The sequence below is a fragment of the Cervus elaphus genome, chromosome 9 (genome assembly GCF_910594005.1).
Source record: "Cervus elaphus chromosome 9, mCerEla1.1, whole genome shotgun sequence".
Classification (NCBI taxonomy): Eukaryota; Metazoa; Chordata; class Mammalia; order Artiodactyla; family Cervidae; genus Cervus; species Cervus elaphus.
Window position 1 is genome coordinate 99019796 of NC_057823.1, and position 18699 is coordinate 99038494.

An 18699-nucleotide genomic window follows, 5' to 3' on the forward strand; every position below is an offset into this window, starting at 1 on the left:
CAGTTTTCATTCCAATCCCAAAGAAAGGCAATGCCAAAGCATGCTCAAACTACTTCACAGTTGCACTCATCTCACACACCAGCAGAAAAAGCAATGGCAACCCACTCCAGTACTCTTGCCTGGAATATCCCATGGATGGAGGAGTCTGGTAGGCTGCAGTCCATGGGATCGCTAAGAGTCAGAAAGGATGGAACGACTTCACTTTCACTTTTCACTTTCATGCACTGGAGAAGGAAATGGCAACCCACTCCAGTATTCTTGTCTGGAGAATTCCAGGGATGGGAGAGCCTAGTGGGCTGCCATCTATGGGGTCGCACAGAGTCGGACATGACTGAAGCGACTTAGTAGCAGCAGCAGCACACATCAGCGAAGTAATGCTCAAAATTCTCCAAGCCAGGCTTCAAGAGTACTTGAACTGTGAACGCCCAGATATTCAAGCTGAATTTAGAAAAGGCAGAGGAACCAGAGATCAAATTGCTAACACCTGTTAGAGCATCAAAAAAGCACGAGTTTCAGAAAAGCATCTACTTCTGCTTCATTGACTATGCCAAAACCTTTGACTGTGTGGATCACAACAAACTGTGAAAAATTCTTCAAGTCATGGGAATACCAGACCACCTGATCTGCCTCCTGAGAAATCTGTATGCAGGTCAAGAAGCAACAGTTAGAACTGGACATGGAACAACAGACTGGTTCCAAATTGAGAAATGAGTATGTCAAGGCTGTATATTGTCACCCTGCTTATTTAACTTATAAGCAGAGTACATCATGCAAAATGCCAGGCTGGATGAGGCACAGCTGGAATCAAGACTGCTGGGAGAAATATCAATAACCTCAGATATGCAGATGACAGAAAGTGAAGAAGTGAAGAAGTTCTGCCTTATGGCAGAAAGTGAAGAAGAACTAAAGAGCCTCATGATGAAAAGTGAGAGAGAAGACGAAAAAGTTGGCTTAAAGCTCAACATTCAGAAAACTAAGATCATGGCTTATGGTCCCATCACTTCATGGCAAATAGATGGTGAAATAGTTGAAACAGTGGCTGACTTTATTTTGGGGGACTCCAAAATCACTGCAGATGGTGATTGCAGCCATGAAATTAAAAGACGCTTGGAAGGAAAGTTATGACCAACCTAGACAGCATATTAAAAAGCAGAGACATTATTTTGCCAACAAAGGTCCGTCTAGTCAAGGCTATGGTTTTTCCAGTGGTCATGTATGGATGTGAGAGTTGGACTATAAAGAAAGCTGAGTGCCAAAGAATTGATGCTTTTGAACTGTGGTGTTGGAGAAGACTCTTGAGAGTCCCTTGGACTGCAAGGAGATCCAAGCAGTCCATCCCAAAGGAGATCAGTCCTGGGTGTTCATTGGAGGGACTGATGCTGAAGCTGAAACTCCAATACTTTGGCCATCTCATGTGAAGAGTTGACTCATTGGAAAAGACCCTGAATGTGGGAGGGATTAGGGGCAGGAGGAAAAGGGGACTACAGAGGATAAGATGGTTGGATGGCATCACCAACTCTATGGACATGGGTTTGGATGGACTCCAGGAGTTGGTGATGGACAGGGAGGCCTGGAGTGCTGTGGTCCATGGGGTCGCAAAGAGTTGGACACGACTGAGTGACTGAACTAGTCCTCTCTCAAGTCTGTCTTTTACTACCTTTTTATTTAAGGACATCTTTGAATCCACAGTCGGACAGGAGCAATAGTGCGCTCTAAATAAACCTGAAGAAGTGTCTCATCTTCATTTGTCCTCAGCTCTCCCTAGAATACACAGTACTTAAGCCTCCTTGCCCTCACTTTTGGTTCCAATTCTGATGTGAAAACGTGGAAATTATGAATAAAATTAGTAACCTATTCCCAGTTACAAGTAAGACCAATCATCACCCTGGAATATTGGTTTTTGAAAAGCAATCACACTAACCTCACATTGTAAAATTCTTAATGCAATTATTGTTTCTTTTAACTGAGTAATCTCTCCTTTAAAGTCAATTAAATATTTTTCTGAAATAAATCTGTTTAAAGTTCAAGGAAAGTTGCTCTTAAATATATGAATCAATTTTTTTGCACAGTTTAAAATTATTTAGAAAACTAGCTCATTTGGCTGTTTGAGTTTCCCCCACTTTCTCCTGTCCCTATCAGAGCAAAGTGAAAGTGAAAGTGAAGTTGCTCAGTCGTGTCGGACTCTTTGGGACCCCATAGGCTGTAGCCTACCAGGCTCCTCCATCCATGGGATTCTCCAGGCAAGAGTACTGGAGTGGGTTGCCATATCCTTCTCCAGGGTATCTTCCCAAACCAGGGATCGAACACGGGTCTCCTGCATTGGTAAGTAAAGGTCTACCTGCATTGCATGGTAAAGGCAGACACTTTACCATCTGAGCCACCAGGGAAGTCCATCAACATAAAGAGTTTATCTATGTTCTCTATTCTGAAATCAAAAACAAACAAAAACAGGAAAAAAAGAATTTTATTTATTGTTAATGAATGCTTGCAACAAATCTATAGTTTTCTGTAGAGCCATCTGGATGATAGAGACTTTAAACGTCACATAATGAATTTTCAGAATTGTGGGAAACTTAAGTATATTACATATGACACAGATCGTGTATGTTTATATTTATAAATTTGCAGTCAAATGATAAAACTTGAGCCAGAGACATAAGTCGCCTAAAGACTAATGAGTGAAGATATGCTAGAGGAAAAATGTCTTAGATTCGAAGGGAGGAAGAGGCTCAAGGAAGAATTTAAACCTGGTGTGCCCTCTCTGTAGAAGAACCGAAGAGAAGACTACATCCGGATTAACAGAATGAATACTGAGGTGAGAGGAGGATCCAGACATAAAACCTCAGATTCTTTCAGATGGGCAGCTAACAATTTAACTTCCTAGTCCTCCCTCTCCACTGCCAATAGCACTACCTCTAAAATCAAAGTATTTCTTTTCCTGAACATGGTGAGAGAGAGAGAGAAGAATGGGAGTTTCCTGAATATGACAAACTCACAGACACAGATGGGGAAGTGGGGGTGACTTGGGGCTCACTGGCTGTTCCCAAGTGTCCAAGCCCCAAAAGACTGTTGTCCCAATGTCAGCTTTAGACTGTCTCTCTGTATTTATTACAAAAAATTATCTTTTGGCTTGTCAAGGAAATAGAAAACCAGCACAAACTGTGTACATTTCTTAAACTAATATATCATCTTTGTACTTCAATAAATCAGTTTTACAAGTGAACATTTAAAAATTGAAATCATTTGATAAATATATATTTTTCACTATTTCTTGTATCCTTTCTGATGAACAGTTCTCTCCATTGGCATTTTTATTACTGAGTGAACTAAATTCTAATTCTAAAATTATCCTAATATATTCCCTAGACATATACTTTTGCCTTTAACGGAAGATCTCTCTCTAGTGACCTCAGATGAATTTTTAACACTTAGCTTTAATTTTAATATGCCAAGAATCTGAAGTTTGCAGACACTTAAGATCTGTCACTCCAAAGTATAATTCTGCAAGATTCTTTTCCAGAATGAGATCAAATTTCCCAGACTGAACTATGTCCTCCTTCATATCACTTTTCACTAATATAGTATTTCTGGGAAAGACTTTTCATCACTATGTTTTACAAAGAACTTTAAACTCATTGTGCTTTACAAAAAATAAAATTCTTAATGGTTATCTCAGATATTAAATATTTGAAAATTCAAATATTCAAAATATTTGAAAACCTGGCTTAACTAGAAGCTGCATTTACTCTCATAGGCATTCTTGTTTGCATCTCATTTAAAAAATTTATCTTTCAATTTAAAACTCTCAAGAACAGAGAATTTTAGAAATACAAAAATCTGACTCATATGATATTATCCTGCTTTGTTAAAAGTATTCTGTGAAGGCAGTATTTTTGTGTAAAATTACCTAACAGTCGGATCTGTCAATATATAACACAGAAGCATTTCACACAATTAAGCATTCTTGTTTTAATCTCTTTGGGGAAATTGTTCTAAGGAGAAATCTATACTAGGCATGTGGAATTTAGATATAAGAAAATAAAATTAAGATCCTGTATTCATGCAGTAACCTAGTTTATTGGTTTTCTTTTTGTTATAGCATTGGTGATTTTGTAACATGCACATGTAACAAGGGATACATGTAACAAGGGATACATGTAACAAGGGACACATGTAACAAGGGATACATACCCTTGTTGTATGTAACCGCCATGTGTGTTCTCAGTTGCTCAGTCATGTCTGACTCTTTGTGATCCATGTACATTATTATTATTACTTACTGTTTTTCTTTATAGAGTCTGGCAGAGAAGTTAAGTATGCAAATTCAAGTGAAATAAAATCCAGCAACGCAGTTGAAGTTAACTAATGCAGATTACATTACATGAAATAGTTTTATTACTTATTTAATCACATGGGTGAAGAGATCAAAAATTCATTTTATTTAAACCATCTGTAAATTTTTAACCCAATGTTGTACAACAGCATGGTTATCATTTATTTTCATACAGTGATTCCTTTATTTTAAAAAGGTATTACAATTTTAGCTTTACTGAGTCTATCTTATTATATTAGTTCCTTCATTTCACTGTGAGGGCCTAAAAGTTGGGATTATATCTTGGTTATAATATCAGCGTGTTAACACAGTAGCTCATCCATGGAGCTAACATTATTTGGGATTGTTTGAAGACCAAGGACAGCATATCAGTATAAGAAAACAACTAAGGGAAAATATAAGGGCACAGTATCAGAAAACACAATGGTATGAAAATATCTTGGAAAAATTCCACAACTGGAAACTAAAATGCAGTTTGTTATTTAAAAGAAAAACAAAAAAACAAAATGAACAAAAACAAACAAACCTGGAAAAGCAAAAAACAAAACAAAACTTACTGACACTATTCACTCCTCGTCTTTGTCTCCACCATATTTTTTTTTCAATATTTATATCGGCTTCAGCTACACCCTAGATAACATGGGAGGAAACCTGACTGAGTTTTTATAGTTTAACTGTTCAAAAAACATTCCCAGGTATGAGTGCAATCCTAGTGCTAGTTCCCAATTCATTGTAATGAATTCTGAACAGCTTACCTCGGGTCAGGTGCCCACCTTGAGCTTGCCAGCAGTGGATGAAAAGTGGGGTCAGCCTGCCCGATGACCACGGGAGTGTGAATGTGAATCTCTCTCAAAGAGGGGATATTGAAGGTGTTCATTTAGTGCTCATGCAGGTTTGATCAATTCAAAGGACGAATGAAGGAACGCATGAATGAATCACACTAAGGCATAAAATCCACTTTAAAAGTTCTCTTCCATAAGCTCTGATTGATACATCCATGAATATAAAGCATTTTTCCCCCTGGTGATAAGATAATAATTAAATCAGTATCTTGAGATTGACATCATTCTTGGATACTTGTTTTCCTTCCTTTTTCCTCTGCTGTATTTGCTTTAACTGTAAAATGCAGAACTGGCTTTTCATCACCGTTTCTTCTGCTGTGAGAGAATATGAAGTTTTCACATGACAGGATGTTCAGTGTATGTTTTTAGAACTGTTCTATTTATTAGCATCCTCCAGTAATTCAAGCTGAACAAAGTCATTTGTTCTAAAAAAAGATAGGAACTGTGCAGATACTAAATAATGGAATTCCCAGTTTGTACTTCCTATAACTATCTTCATTTAATTTAGTGATGTTTTCTCACACAGACCCAGTAAGATACATGAAAATTTTAATTAATCAGTTCAGTTACTCAGTCATGTATGACTCTTTGAGACCTCATGGACTGCACCACGCCAGGCCTCCTTGTCCATCACCAACTCCAGAGGCTTGCTCAAACTTATGTCCATCAAATTGGTGATGTTGTCCAACCATCTCATCCTCTGTTGTCCCCTTCTCCTCCTGTCTTCAATCTATCCCAGCATCAATGTCTTTTCCAATGAATCAGCTCTTCACATCAGGTGGCCAAAGTACTAGAGGTTCAGCTTCAGCATCAGCCCTTCCAATGAATATTCAGGACTGATTTCCTTTAGGATGGACTGGTTTGATCTCCTTTCAGTCCAAGGGACTCTCAAGAGTCTTCTCCAACACCACAGTTCAAAAGCATCAATTCTTCAGCATTCAGCTTTCTTTGTAGTCTAACTCTCACATCCATACCTGACTACTGGAAAAACCATAGCTTTGACTAGAGGGACCTATGTCGGCAAAGTAATGACTCTGCTTTTTAATATGCTGTCTAGGTTGGTCACAGCTTTTCTTTCAAGGAGCAAGCATCTTTTAATTTCATGGCTGCAGTCACCATATGCAGTGATTTTGGAGCCAAGAAAATAAAGTCTCTCACTGTGTTTCCATTTTTTTCCCCATCAACTTGACACAAAGTGACGGGACCGGATGCCATGATCTTAGTTTCCTGAATGTTGAGTTTTAAGCCAGCTTTTTCACTCTCCTCTTTCACTTTCATCAAGAGGCTCTTTAGTTCTTCTTTGCTTTCTGCCATAAGGGTGGTATCATCTGCATATCTGAGGTTATTGATATTTCTCCTAGCAATTTTGATTCCAGCTTGTGCTTCATCCAGGCTTTTGTATGATGTACTCTTCATATAAGTTAAATAAGCAGGGTGACAATATACAGCCTTGACGTACTCCTTTCCTGATTTGGAACCAGTCTGCTATTCCATGTCTGGTTCTAACTGCTGCTTTTTAACCTGCATACAGATTTCTCAGGAGGCAGGTCAGGTGGTCTGGTATTCCCATCTCTTGAAGAACTTTCCACAGTTTGTTGTGATCCACACAGTCAAAGGCTTTGGTGTAGTCAATGAAGCAGATGTTTTTCTGGAACTCTCCTGCTTTTCCTGTGACCCAGTGGATGTTGAATAGTCCTGTACATATCCTGTAAGTTTTCAAAGGTCTTTCTTGATGCTGCAGTGCAGTAAGCCAAGTGTAAGGTAAATGTCTTCCATAGAAACATAAGTAAAACCAAGCCCAGAATTAAATAAATAAGCAGACCAAATACATAAACAGGAGAGTGATGCTGGATAAATATTTCAACTGCATCATGAGCTTGTGGTTTGTGATCATTTATTTGATATGAAAAGCTGTGTGGATGTACCACCTGGCTCCATTTAGAAGTTTTAGGCTAATTTCCTCTCCCTCCACCTTTAGGGGGCTTCCCTGGTGGCTCAGTCCATAAAGAATCACCTGTAATGTGGGAGACCTGGGTTTGATCCCTGGGTTGGGAAGACCCCCTGGAGAAGGGAAGGGCTACCCACTCCAGTAATCTTGCCTGAGGAATTCCATGGACAGAGGAGCCGGGCAGGCTACAGTCCATGGGGTCACAAAGAGTTTGACATGACTTTCACTTTCACTTTCCACCTTTAGGACCTGCTCAGCAGATTTATACACATTCTGGGGGCATTCCTGAGGATACAGGTAGGTTGCCATCAGTTTATTGTACTGTACCCTTTCTACAAAATCAAAATTAGGAAGCTGCAACAGTGTTTATGGGAAAGAAATACTTCCTTGATGATCTACTCAGACTTCCTTTCTCGGTATGCATATGCTGATTGCTGATGGTGATCATGAGTATGGATAACCTTACCAGATATCTAAGATTAATTAATAATTAATTAATAATCAATTAATTACTAGCATATCCTTATTAGTATAATAGGGAATCCTTATTAGCACTGTAGCAAAACATATAACAAATATATTTGATGATAATTTTTAAAGGAAAATTCTTCTTTTCTGTACAGCAAATTTAGATATTTACTCAATGTTTCTTATCATCCTTTGACACCTTGTCATCTCTTGAGATGAATATTATGGAAATGCTACAATATTTTCAACTTTAAAGATGAGTTTATTTGATATAACAGGAAGAATCATTCCTTGCTGTGAATATTAACTACGGCAAAAATGGTCTTCAGACCAGTTACAACTTTCATTATGGCTTAAAGGATTTTTAATGGTATCATACTCATAAAATCAAACTTTGTTGTGTGCATCCAATAGTTAGAGTAATTCCATTTACAATAAGGGAAAGAGATTAATTTAATTTAAACAAATTTTCCTAACAGAAGTTTTAATTTTTAAAAATCTGAACCCCTTATAGATGTAGGAAGTAAACCCTTATTATGCAAATGTTTGCTGAGGGATAGCACTAGTGACAAACTAGAAAACACTATGTAGTACAAAAAGGCCCAATTTTAAAAATCAAGAGATTTGAATTTCAGTCTGCCTTTGGTAATATTGCCCACTAAAAAAATTATACAACCTCTATAGACATTCCTTTTCTCTTCAACAAAATATAGGGCATTACACTTAATTCTTTGTAGGTATGTAAGAATTCTAAGGCTCTATAGATACATGAAAGTCTACTTAGTGTTAATTTTTTTCCTTCAAATAATGGAGTTTGATCAACTAGAAGAATTTGCACTACATCTTTCCATCTTTATTCCTCAGCAAGCTGTGATATATGAATAAAAGAAACATTACTACTATTCAAAATAAGAATTTATTTATTTATACTATTTATTTATTTATACTATTCAAAATAAGAATTTAAATTCATTCTGTATATTCACCTACGTTTACTGAACACCAACCACATGCAGGCACACTTGTTAAATCCCAAGGCAGATACAAATTCCTGTCCTCAAACAGTTTACACAAAAGTTTTATACTGCCTACCAATGAGTCCTATAGGTTACATATATATTTGATTTGGTATGCAGTGCTGGCTGAATACTGTTTGTTATTTTGATATTTTTATTTATTTTATTCACTAATGCAAAAGTTATTAAATATATGAATTTCTGGTTTACTTTGAGAAAAGAAATCAATTTATGCCTTCTAATCTTATATAATGAAAACTGACTAAAAGTAAGTAAAAACATCTGCTTTTAGACAGCATCAACCATCATTCTCTGGTTGATTACATAAGCATCTACCTACCCATCCACAGACTCATTTAGTTTTAATCCCTGGCCTACAAATGTAAAAGTAATTAGGAAAATATCTCACTGAGAGAAGCCATACTGAGTTAAATATGCTATGAGAGCTTCATGTTACTGTTAAGATAGTCAATATATATCCCTAACCAATGAATCTGTCAAGAGACAGGTATAAAGGAGGAGATAAAAAAAAAAAAGACACAAACAGTTCATAAACTTGTGGGAGTCAAGGATATAAGACAATTTGATAATTTAGTTTATAAGACATTCCACAGCATATGAATTAATTTTTGTGTTAGGCTATTTATAAATTCAGTCCAGGGAAATTCTATGCAGGCTCATTTCAAATATTAACAATATTGGGGTAAATTCTGGCGATTTATTCATTTTTTAACTCTAAGAATGTGTTTAAATATAAATAAATGCCTTTAGTACAAACTTAAAGAACTAATAGGAAAGGAGGAAGAACTGTAAAGAGAATAGTAATATTTAGCTGAATGAAAGGAGGAGACAAAGAGAAGGGGACGGTGTACATAGAGTTGTTGTTATTGTTTAGTCACTAACTCATGTCCAACTCTTTGCAACCCTATGGACTGTAACCCGCCAGACTCCTCTGTCCATGGGCTTTCCCAGGCAAGAATACTGGAGTGGGTTGCCATTTCTTTCTCCAACGGATCTTCCCTACCCAGGTATCAAACCTACATCTTCTGCACTGACAGGCGGATTCTTTACCTCTGAGCCACCAGAGAAGCCCACATAGAGAGAAAACAAATATAAAAATCATGCGAGGGACAATAAATGATACTGTAGGTGCTGTGGTAGTAAACAATCCGCCTGCCAGTGCAGGAGATGCAAGAGAAGCAGAAGACGCGGTTCGATCCCGGGGTCAGGAAGACCCCCTGGAGAAGGGAATGGCGACCCACTCCAGCATTCTTGCCTGGAGAATCCCACGGACAGTGGAGCCTCCCGGCAGGGCTGCAAAGCAGGTGGACAGGCCTGAGCACGCACACGTCGTACTAGCACTAGGTGGTAATTGGTTTTGCTACCAGCTAAAAATATTCAGGAAAATAAAATAATTTTAGTTTAGAAGGTAGTATTATTCTAAATAGGTATGTAAATACTCCTTGTGTTTGGATGCATCTTTTTTTTTCCTGCAGTTTTTAAACTCCATTTTCTATTAAAAAAAATTGAAAACTTATGAAACAACCTAACGATCCATCAATGAAGACTTGATCAAAATAATGTGCTTATTATGGAAAATGTCCACGGGTTCTTTGCTAGCGCAGACAGTAAAGAATCTGCGTGCAATGCAGGAGACCCAGATTTGATCCCCGGGTCAGGAAGATCCCCCTGGAGAAGGGAATGGCTACCCATTCCAGCATTCTTGCCTGGAGAAATTCATAGACAGAGGAGCCTGGCGGGCTACAGTCTACGGGGTCGTACAGAGTCGGACACGACTGAGCAACTTTCACTTCACTTCACTTCACTATGGAAAACCTTGCAGTAATAAAACCAGCGCTGACCTGTCTTTCAATTTGTGAGCCTAGGGCTCACAGTACACTTAGGAACCCATGAAAATATGTTAATTTAAATTTCAAGAAATAATAGTAATAAATCATAATCATTCCAGCCTTGATTATATTCATCTTTATACCAACACATAGTTGGTACCAACACGAAGTCATAAAACAGAACTTTATTATTATTGCTATTATTACTATTACCATTATTCATGAAGAAAGGGACCAAAGAAGGCAAAAAAAGCCTAGGGCTCACAAAAAATTCACAGTTCAGAAGTGAATAAAACATTATGACAAATCTCATGGTATACTGATATGGAATCACTAAGGTATTTTAAAAAATAATACCAACAAAAAAGCAAAGTACCAGACTGTATGTAAAGAACACTACCATCTCGTTTATGTTAAAAATGACACTTTTATATAACTTATATACATATGTTTATCTCTGGAAGCTGCATGAAAAACTGAAGATATTTTTAGGCTTTGAAAGAGGAGCTGTTTATCTGGTGAGTAGGGATGGAAGACAGTTTTTCAGTAAATATCTTTTTACACATTTTGAATTTTGAACCATATAAATTTACTATGCTCAAATAAATATTTTAAAATATTCAAAAATTTTAACCATTTTTAATGTATAAATAGTTTAAGCCATTTACATAAAAATGTTTATTAATAAATTTTCATCATATGGAAGCAATGGATCATTAGGAAGCATTTTTCTCTCGTGAATGGCATTAAGTATATCTTTTCAAATTAAAGAGCCACTTTAAAATACAACGATGGCTATCCATATATCATATACTGTTTCTGGAATGAAACACACAAGTATAGTGTCTCCAGCAAATTCCAAATTGGGTTCCAGCTCTATCAAATAATGGCAAGATCTGTTCACAATTGTTTACATATTTAACGGCCTTGGTGAATCTGGTTTCTTTTTTGAGGTGCCCATCATGTTTCTCACCTTTAAGACATAAACTGCATTCCCTTCTCTGACCTGCTAATATCAACCACCAAAGACTATATTGCACTGAAGAGGCCCTAGGGAAGATAGTTGCGGACGTATCACTTCCAGATTACAAACCTCATGACCCTTTGATCCCAATGACCGTTCAAGCCTCAGTAAATTCCCACTGCCCCATAAGCGCAGTTTTTTGCCCACTTGGTGACACTCATGCTAAGGAGGATTCTGCTGTGCAGTGCACATATAAAACCAGTCAAGACTGCTTTATTTCACACAATAATCTCATTCCTTTCCCCCCCTCAAAACTGACACTGTTACTTTTAGGTTCACTGCCAATACACTATCCCTCACCTCAGGAATTCTAAATTGCTTTATAGGATGAAATGTGAACGAGTATAACCCTCCTCTCTGAGGCCTAACCATCTCACAAGTGATGATGCAAAGAATGGGAAACAAAGGTATTATAGCCTTACTTCACAGTAAGGCTCTGGTCTCAAACATCGCCCTCCTGTGTTCTTCTTACCTGTATTTAGACCACAGTATTGGGTTTACTTTCCACAGCTATTAATATTATTCGTTGGGTTGGGTGCTCAGCTACAGTCAGGGAAACCATTCACCATTTTGTACTGCCTCAGCTCTATCCACTTCGGCTTTTTAAACAAGTGACACAACAAAATATTTTTTTTAATCTTCAAGGCAGAGAGAGTCTGTATACCTAATGCCCTAAAATGGAAGCATCAACACACATTCCCTTAAGAAATAATTCATGGGCTAAGATGCAGAAAATATTTAATCAGAATAACACCTCAGTGGTATTTTTAATACATACAGATACGCAGATGATACCACTCTAATGGCAGAAAGTGAAGAGGAACTAAAGAGCCTCTTGATGAGGGTCAAAGAGAAAAGTGAAAAAGCTCGTTTGAAACAACATTAAAAAACGAAGATCATGGCATCTGGTCCCATCACTTCATGGCAAATAGAAGGGGAAAAAGTTGAAGGAGTGACAGATTTTACTTTCTTGGGCTCCAAAATCACTGCATATGGTGACTGCAGCCATGAAATACAAAGAAGTTTGTTCCTTGGAAGGAAAACTGTAAGAAATCTCGACAGTGCATTAAAAAGCAGAGACGTCACTTTGCCGACAAAGGTCTGTATAGTCAAAGCTATGGTTTTTCCAGGAGTCATGGATGGATGTGATATTTGGACCATAAAGAAGGCTGAGCACCAAAGAACTAATGCTTTTGAATTGTGCTGGAGAAGACTCTTGAGAGTCCCTTGAACTGCAAGGAGATCAAACCAGTCAATCCTAAAGGAAATCAATCAGTCCTGAATATTCATTGGAAGGACTGATGTTGAAGTTCCAATACTTTGGTCATCTGACACGAAGAGCCGACTCACTGGAAAAGACACTACTGGTGAGAAAAATTGAGGGCAGGAGGAGAAGGAGGCAGCAGAGGATGAGATGGTTAGAAAGCATCACTAACTCAAGAGAAAAATCTGGAAGATAGTGAAGGACAGGAGCGCCTGGCATGCTGCAGTCCATGGGGTCATCTCACAAAGAGTCGGACACAACAAATGTTATTACAACATTTGTAATAACAGTGTTCCAGCTACAGGGAAACTGTCCAGTATAGTAAATACATAAAAGAAATCATTAAAATTCATGTTTACAGATACCTTTGTGACAAATAAAATAACATTTATGATATAAATATAAAAATAGAATATAAATTATATATAGTTTGTTGTTCTGATTGGGCTTCCAAGGTGGCTCAGTAGTAAGTAATCCAGCTGCCAATACAGGAGACAGGTTTGATCCCTGGGTTAGGAAGATCCCCTGGAGTAGGAAATGGCAACATGCTCTAGTATTCTTGCCTGGAAAACTCCATGAACAGAGAAGCCTGGCAGGCTACAGTCCATAGGGTAGAAAAGGGTCTGACATGACTGAGCAACTGAGCATGCAAGCATTGTTCTAAACATATAAGCGAAGATTGAAGGCAGGAGAAGGGGATGACAGAGGATGAGATGGTTGGATGGCATCACCGACTCGATGGACATGAGTTTGAGCAAGCTCCAGGAGTTGGTGATGAATAGGGAAGCCTGGCGTGCTGCAGTCTATGGGGTTACAAAGAGTTGGACACAACTGAGACACTGAACTGAACTGAATACATATATACACACACAGGCACATATACAATACTGGAATATTGAAATGACACTCTTAGGGTGGTAGAATTATTTTGTCTTTCTAAGTTTCTAAACCTCAGTGGTATCAATGTATCACATTTATTATTTTTAAAAAATGCCATTTTCATGATCTACTGTAAGAAATAAATGACAAAGATAAATTTTTATTTGGTGCTATTTATATTATCTTTTATAGATATAACTTCTATTCATTATTTTTTGCTGGCTGCTCTAAGAATATTTCTCTGTATTACTATTGTTACAATGCCTAGTTAGCAACAATATTGGGTCACTTCAATTTTCACTCGTACCCTTAGTAGTTCCTACTTTATAAACTCCATTTCACACCTAACATTTCCCACCTCATACTTTCACAAATGTAATAGCCTTAGGAGAGCATGATTCTGTTTATAAACATCCCACTTCTAACCTGGGAGCTTCCTACTTCATGAGTCCCTTTTCACACCTGATATTTCGAACTTCACATGTCCCGTATCAAATTTTACAAACGGGAAAGGGTATATTTCCATTCACTTCACCTCCCTTGTCCTTTACCTTTACGTTCTATTGCCATGTTTTTATATGTACACACATCATAAACATGGCCTTATGCAAAGCACTGCATTCTTTTTAAGAAACTTCAGGAGAAGTAAAAATAGGTTTTTGTATTTACACAGTGATTTTCTACTTCTGCTTGTCATTCTCTACTTTCTGTAAATCAAAATTTCTGTCTTGTATCACTTCCCTTCAGCCTGAAAAACATCCTAAGGTTTAGTCTGTTGGAAATGAGTTTCCTCAACTTTCACTTCCCTGAAAACATCTTTGTTTTGACTCTTTTCTTTTTTTTTAGAAGATAACTGGATATAGAATTCAAGGCTGATAACTTTTTCTTTTTTAGCACCTGAATGATGCTACTGCTTCTGGTGTCCATTGTTTCAGATGCGAACTATACCTTCACATGTGTTATTTTTCTTTGGTGTGTAATGCATCTTTTTCTATGGCTCTTTTCTAGATGTTCTAATTTGGACTCTGATATCTGTGACTCTGTATGACTCTGATATGCTTATATGTGCTGTTCTTGGTATCTTGCTTACTACTTTCTGATCTTCTCATAACTGTAAATCAAAGTTTTTCAATCATTTACCGAAATATTTCATTGCCTCATTATATTGCTTTTTCTTTTCGAGCTCCAGTGCATATATATTAAACTGTATAAAACTGCTGTGTAAGTTCAAAGTGTTTTGTTCTTTTCTTGAATCTTTCTATATCTCCTTTTTTGAGACTGTATAATTTCTGTTTATCTATTTGCAAGTCCCTGTAAACTATGTCCCATGTGCTCAGTCATGTTCGACTCTGTGACCCTATGGACTTCAGCCTGCCAGGCTCCTCTGTTCATGGAATTTTCCAGGCAAAAATACTGGAATGGATTGCCATTTCCTACTCTAGACGATCTTCCCAACCCAGGAATCAAACCCGCGTCTCTTGTGTCTGCTGCATTAGCAGGCAGATTCTTTACCACTAGCGCTACTGGGAAGCTCCTCAGTAAACAGGTGAGATCCAATCTCAAACTCTTTCTCCTCTAAGAATCTTGTTAGGGCTTGGTTTCCAAGCTTTGTTAAAGTGGGTATAAAGAGGGCCTTTCTCCGGGTGTGGTCTTTATCATAAAGCAGTGATTCCATTTGATTTCTACTTTGTTAGGAGGTGTTAAAGAGATCTGTTCAGTATGTCTGGGCCCTAATTCTAAAGTCCCCAGCACTGTTGAATATCTAATGTCTCTGTCCTGCTCTCACCTCTGTAACAGCAAGTTTCTTATTAACTTTGTGTGGCCAAGTCTGGTAGTTCTGTCCAGCTCTCAGCCAAGGATGTGTGGGGAACCTCCATATGAACTTCATGACCTCCACAGACTCTTTTTCTTAATGCCTTGGCCCACAGAAGCCAACCATTAAAAGCCCAGAACTCTGATCTCTGCCTCTTCAGATAAGAGAGACTCCCGTATTCTGACTGAACTCCAGGTTCATGCACTATAGCTGGGAAATTTTCCACAGGCAGAGCTCCAGAGATACTCACCTTGTTTCCTTCCTCTCAGGAACCACAGCCCATTTATATAGTCGGTGTTTGTTTGTTTGTTTGTGTGTTTTAGACTTTTAACCTCAACATTTATTCAGATTCCTACTCAGTTATGCAGTGCCTACCCGACAACACTATTCCTTCTTATTCTTGAAATGTTGTTCTTTAGCTGTCCTCTGAAATTCCAACTCTTCCTTCACCTTCAAGATTTTTAGTACATTCTCTTCACTTCCTGGTTTTGTGATCAGTTCATATTCCCTTTTCCTGACTATTGAACTTTTTCCTTTTGGACCTCAGGGTATACACAATCCACCTGATGTGGCAGTATCCTGCCATTTAAAAGTATGAGAGACTCCTTCCATCAGATGTCACTATGAATGACCATTACAGTTGAGACAACCTCTTACATTCTCTCTTCCTTAATGGACAAGCAAGGAAATTTTGCCACCAGAGAACACTTACTTGAGCCTTGTTCTCTACTACACTGAGCTAAAATTGACATGCCTATCAATATAAATGACTCAGACAGTAAAGAATCTGCCTGCAACGTAGGAGACCTGGGTTCAATCCCTGGGTTGGGAAGATCCCCTGGAGAAGGGAACGGCAACCAATTCCAGTATTCTTGCCTGGAGAATTCCATGGACAGAGAAATCTGGCAGATTGCAGACTGAGCAACTTTCATACACACACATTAATATAAATGAAATCCCTATCAGTATGAATTGTCTTCTTTTTCCTTACATAAATTTCTATAGGGAGTAGAATATGCCCATTTTAATACCAAAATTCTCAGATTACCAGAAGCTAGAAGCATCCATGTGACATCTCTCTCTCCAATGAGATATGTGTCAAGGCCATCAGGTAGGAGTTTGGGTAACCAGTCACTGTTTAAAAAGAAAAAGACATACATGCCTGCTCATTTCTCTTTATGCCTATTCCCTACCCCCTTTCTACTTATCCATAAGGCCAACTTAAGTTTGTAATTCTCACCTTGACCAAAAACATGTGAAAAATAAATGCCTGTTTGCTGTATGCCACTGAGATATTTTTGGATAGTAGTTATGCAGCATTATTCTAACAATAGCTGATTGAGACAAAAGCTAGACTCAAATCATGGAAGCCTAAATTAGGAGAAGACAAAATGTAGTAGGCAATATTGACCTCTGAGGCTACAGTGCCTGAGTTTATTGCCCAGCTCTATTGCTTTTACTCATGCTGATTTTCACCAACTTGATTATCCTTTATCATGGTTTCTTAATTGTAAATTAGGAACAATAATGGCTTAGTGTTTGTTTGTTTTTTTTTTTCTGGTAAGGACTAAACAAAGAGAATTGTTTAGCATTTCATAACATGAGATCTGGTACACAACAGATACTTAATTAGTATGCATTATTATTATTCAATACGGGACCAGGGAGGGAGGATTAGATTTTACTTAATAGGCCAGTGGTATTTTACACATTTCCATGGAAGACTGCTATTCTGTCAGCTGGGGTGTTCCCTGATAAATCAGAATAATAGGGGTCTTTTCCTAGTATGCAGGTTAATTTAAGTAAGTATAACTTTTCTTCTCTTTTATGCTTTTAAATCTCTCCTGATTGATACAACTTGTTTGTAAGACAAAAACATGTAAATGAACAAGTAGCATTATTACTAATAGAAAAAATTCAGAAACACCAATTAGTTGGCCATTCTGTCTTTTAAATAGGCATGTGTGCCCCAAACTGCCCCAAGAATGAACGGGACTATTGTGTTATTTCCATTTGACCCTAAGGGCAAGGATGATATCTCTTCTACTATTCAATACTCAAATACAGTTCTGAAGGAGTAGAAAGTCTAAAAAATTTGTTGAATAAGTTTTTAAAAGAACAGATACTAACTTCAATTTCTGGTCTGTTGTTTTTGTTTATATCTGCTCACCCCAAAGTTCCACATTACTGATGTCAAAGTTAAACAGGCAGAGGCTTATTCAAGACGATCACAACAGAAAAGAGGGGCCAGGATTCTGTCTGAACTCAACAGAAAGCTTAAGATATTTTAAGAGTAGGAAAACTCTTAGGCCAGTTCTGTTTACCCAAAAGGAAATTCCGACTCTTTGTGACCCCATGTACTGTAGCCCGACAGGCTCCTCTGTCCATGTTATTTTCCTGGCAAGGATACTTGAGCGGGTTGCCATTTCCTTCTTCAAGGGATTTTCCCTCGGCAGGGTTGAATCCGGGTCTCCTGCACTGCAGGCAGATGCTTTACCATCTGAGCTACTAGGGAGGCCCTCACAAAGAAAAAGTAACTTTTCTCTAAGCTGCGAGACGGGAGGCAGTTTTACAACTTGAAACAAAGCGCCTGCCTAACTTAGGCTTCTACGCTCCCAAGGAGACTGGGAGCTATGGGTGATGTCTCCTTTCCTGACATTTTAAAAGGATGACTCCTAGTTCCTGAAGAAAGACAGCCCTGGGTTGTAACACGGGAAAGAACTTTTAAAAAGATTTACATTCCCAAAATGAAGAGAATCAATTACCAGTTACTAATACCTGTACCAATTAGTGGTACAGTTACCAGTTCTCTAACGCAATGCTCTAAGAAAAGGGAGGTCAAGGACTTAGAGGCAGGAGAAAATACCTAATAAAATGTGTACCTGAGCTGAGGGAAACGTCAAGGCGGTCTTTAATAAATGATTAGCTGTGTTTATGCAGTTTTGTACCAACAAACTCAAAGTATGAGGTTCCCATCTTTCCCGGTTTCTTCCTGCAAAGAGTTGCTGCATATTTGACACCAACTCTCTGTTTCCCTTCTTTCTAGTGAGCCGACCGACCTGTCTAGTAAAATGTGTACCTGAGCTGAGGGAAACGTCAAGGCGGTCTTAAATAAATGATTGGCTGTGTTTCTTCAGTTTTGCACCAACAAACTCAAATTACGAGCTTCCACTCTTTCCCGGATTCTTCCTGCGCACTTGCTGCATGCGTTGCCGCACACTTAACACAACTCTCTTCCGGTTTGCTTTCCTTCTAGGGAGCC

General features: G+C 38.1%; 1 long non-coding RNA gene across 2 annotated transcripts in view; it reads right to left on the reverse strand.

The window, feature by feature from the left end:
* The window catches only part of LOC122700649, a 99930-nt gene extending 81246 nt beyond the window's left edge, over positions 1-18684 (reverse strand). The window contains exons 1-3 of one of the 2 annotated variants that reach the window (XR_006342850.1): positions 18517-18684; positions 16486-16571; positions 6739-6910 (exon numbers count right to left, since the gene is read on the reverse strand). This is a non-coding gene — a long non-coding RNA (uncharacterized LOC122700649). Of the gene's footprint in view, positions 1-6738; positions 6911-16485; positions 16572-18516 lie in introns of those variants that run through there. The other variant, XR_006342851.1, reaches the window with a different exon arrangement.
* Between the last annotated feature and the right edge of the window lie 15 nt (positions 18685-18699).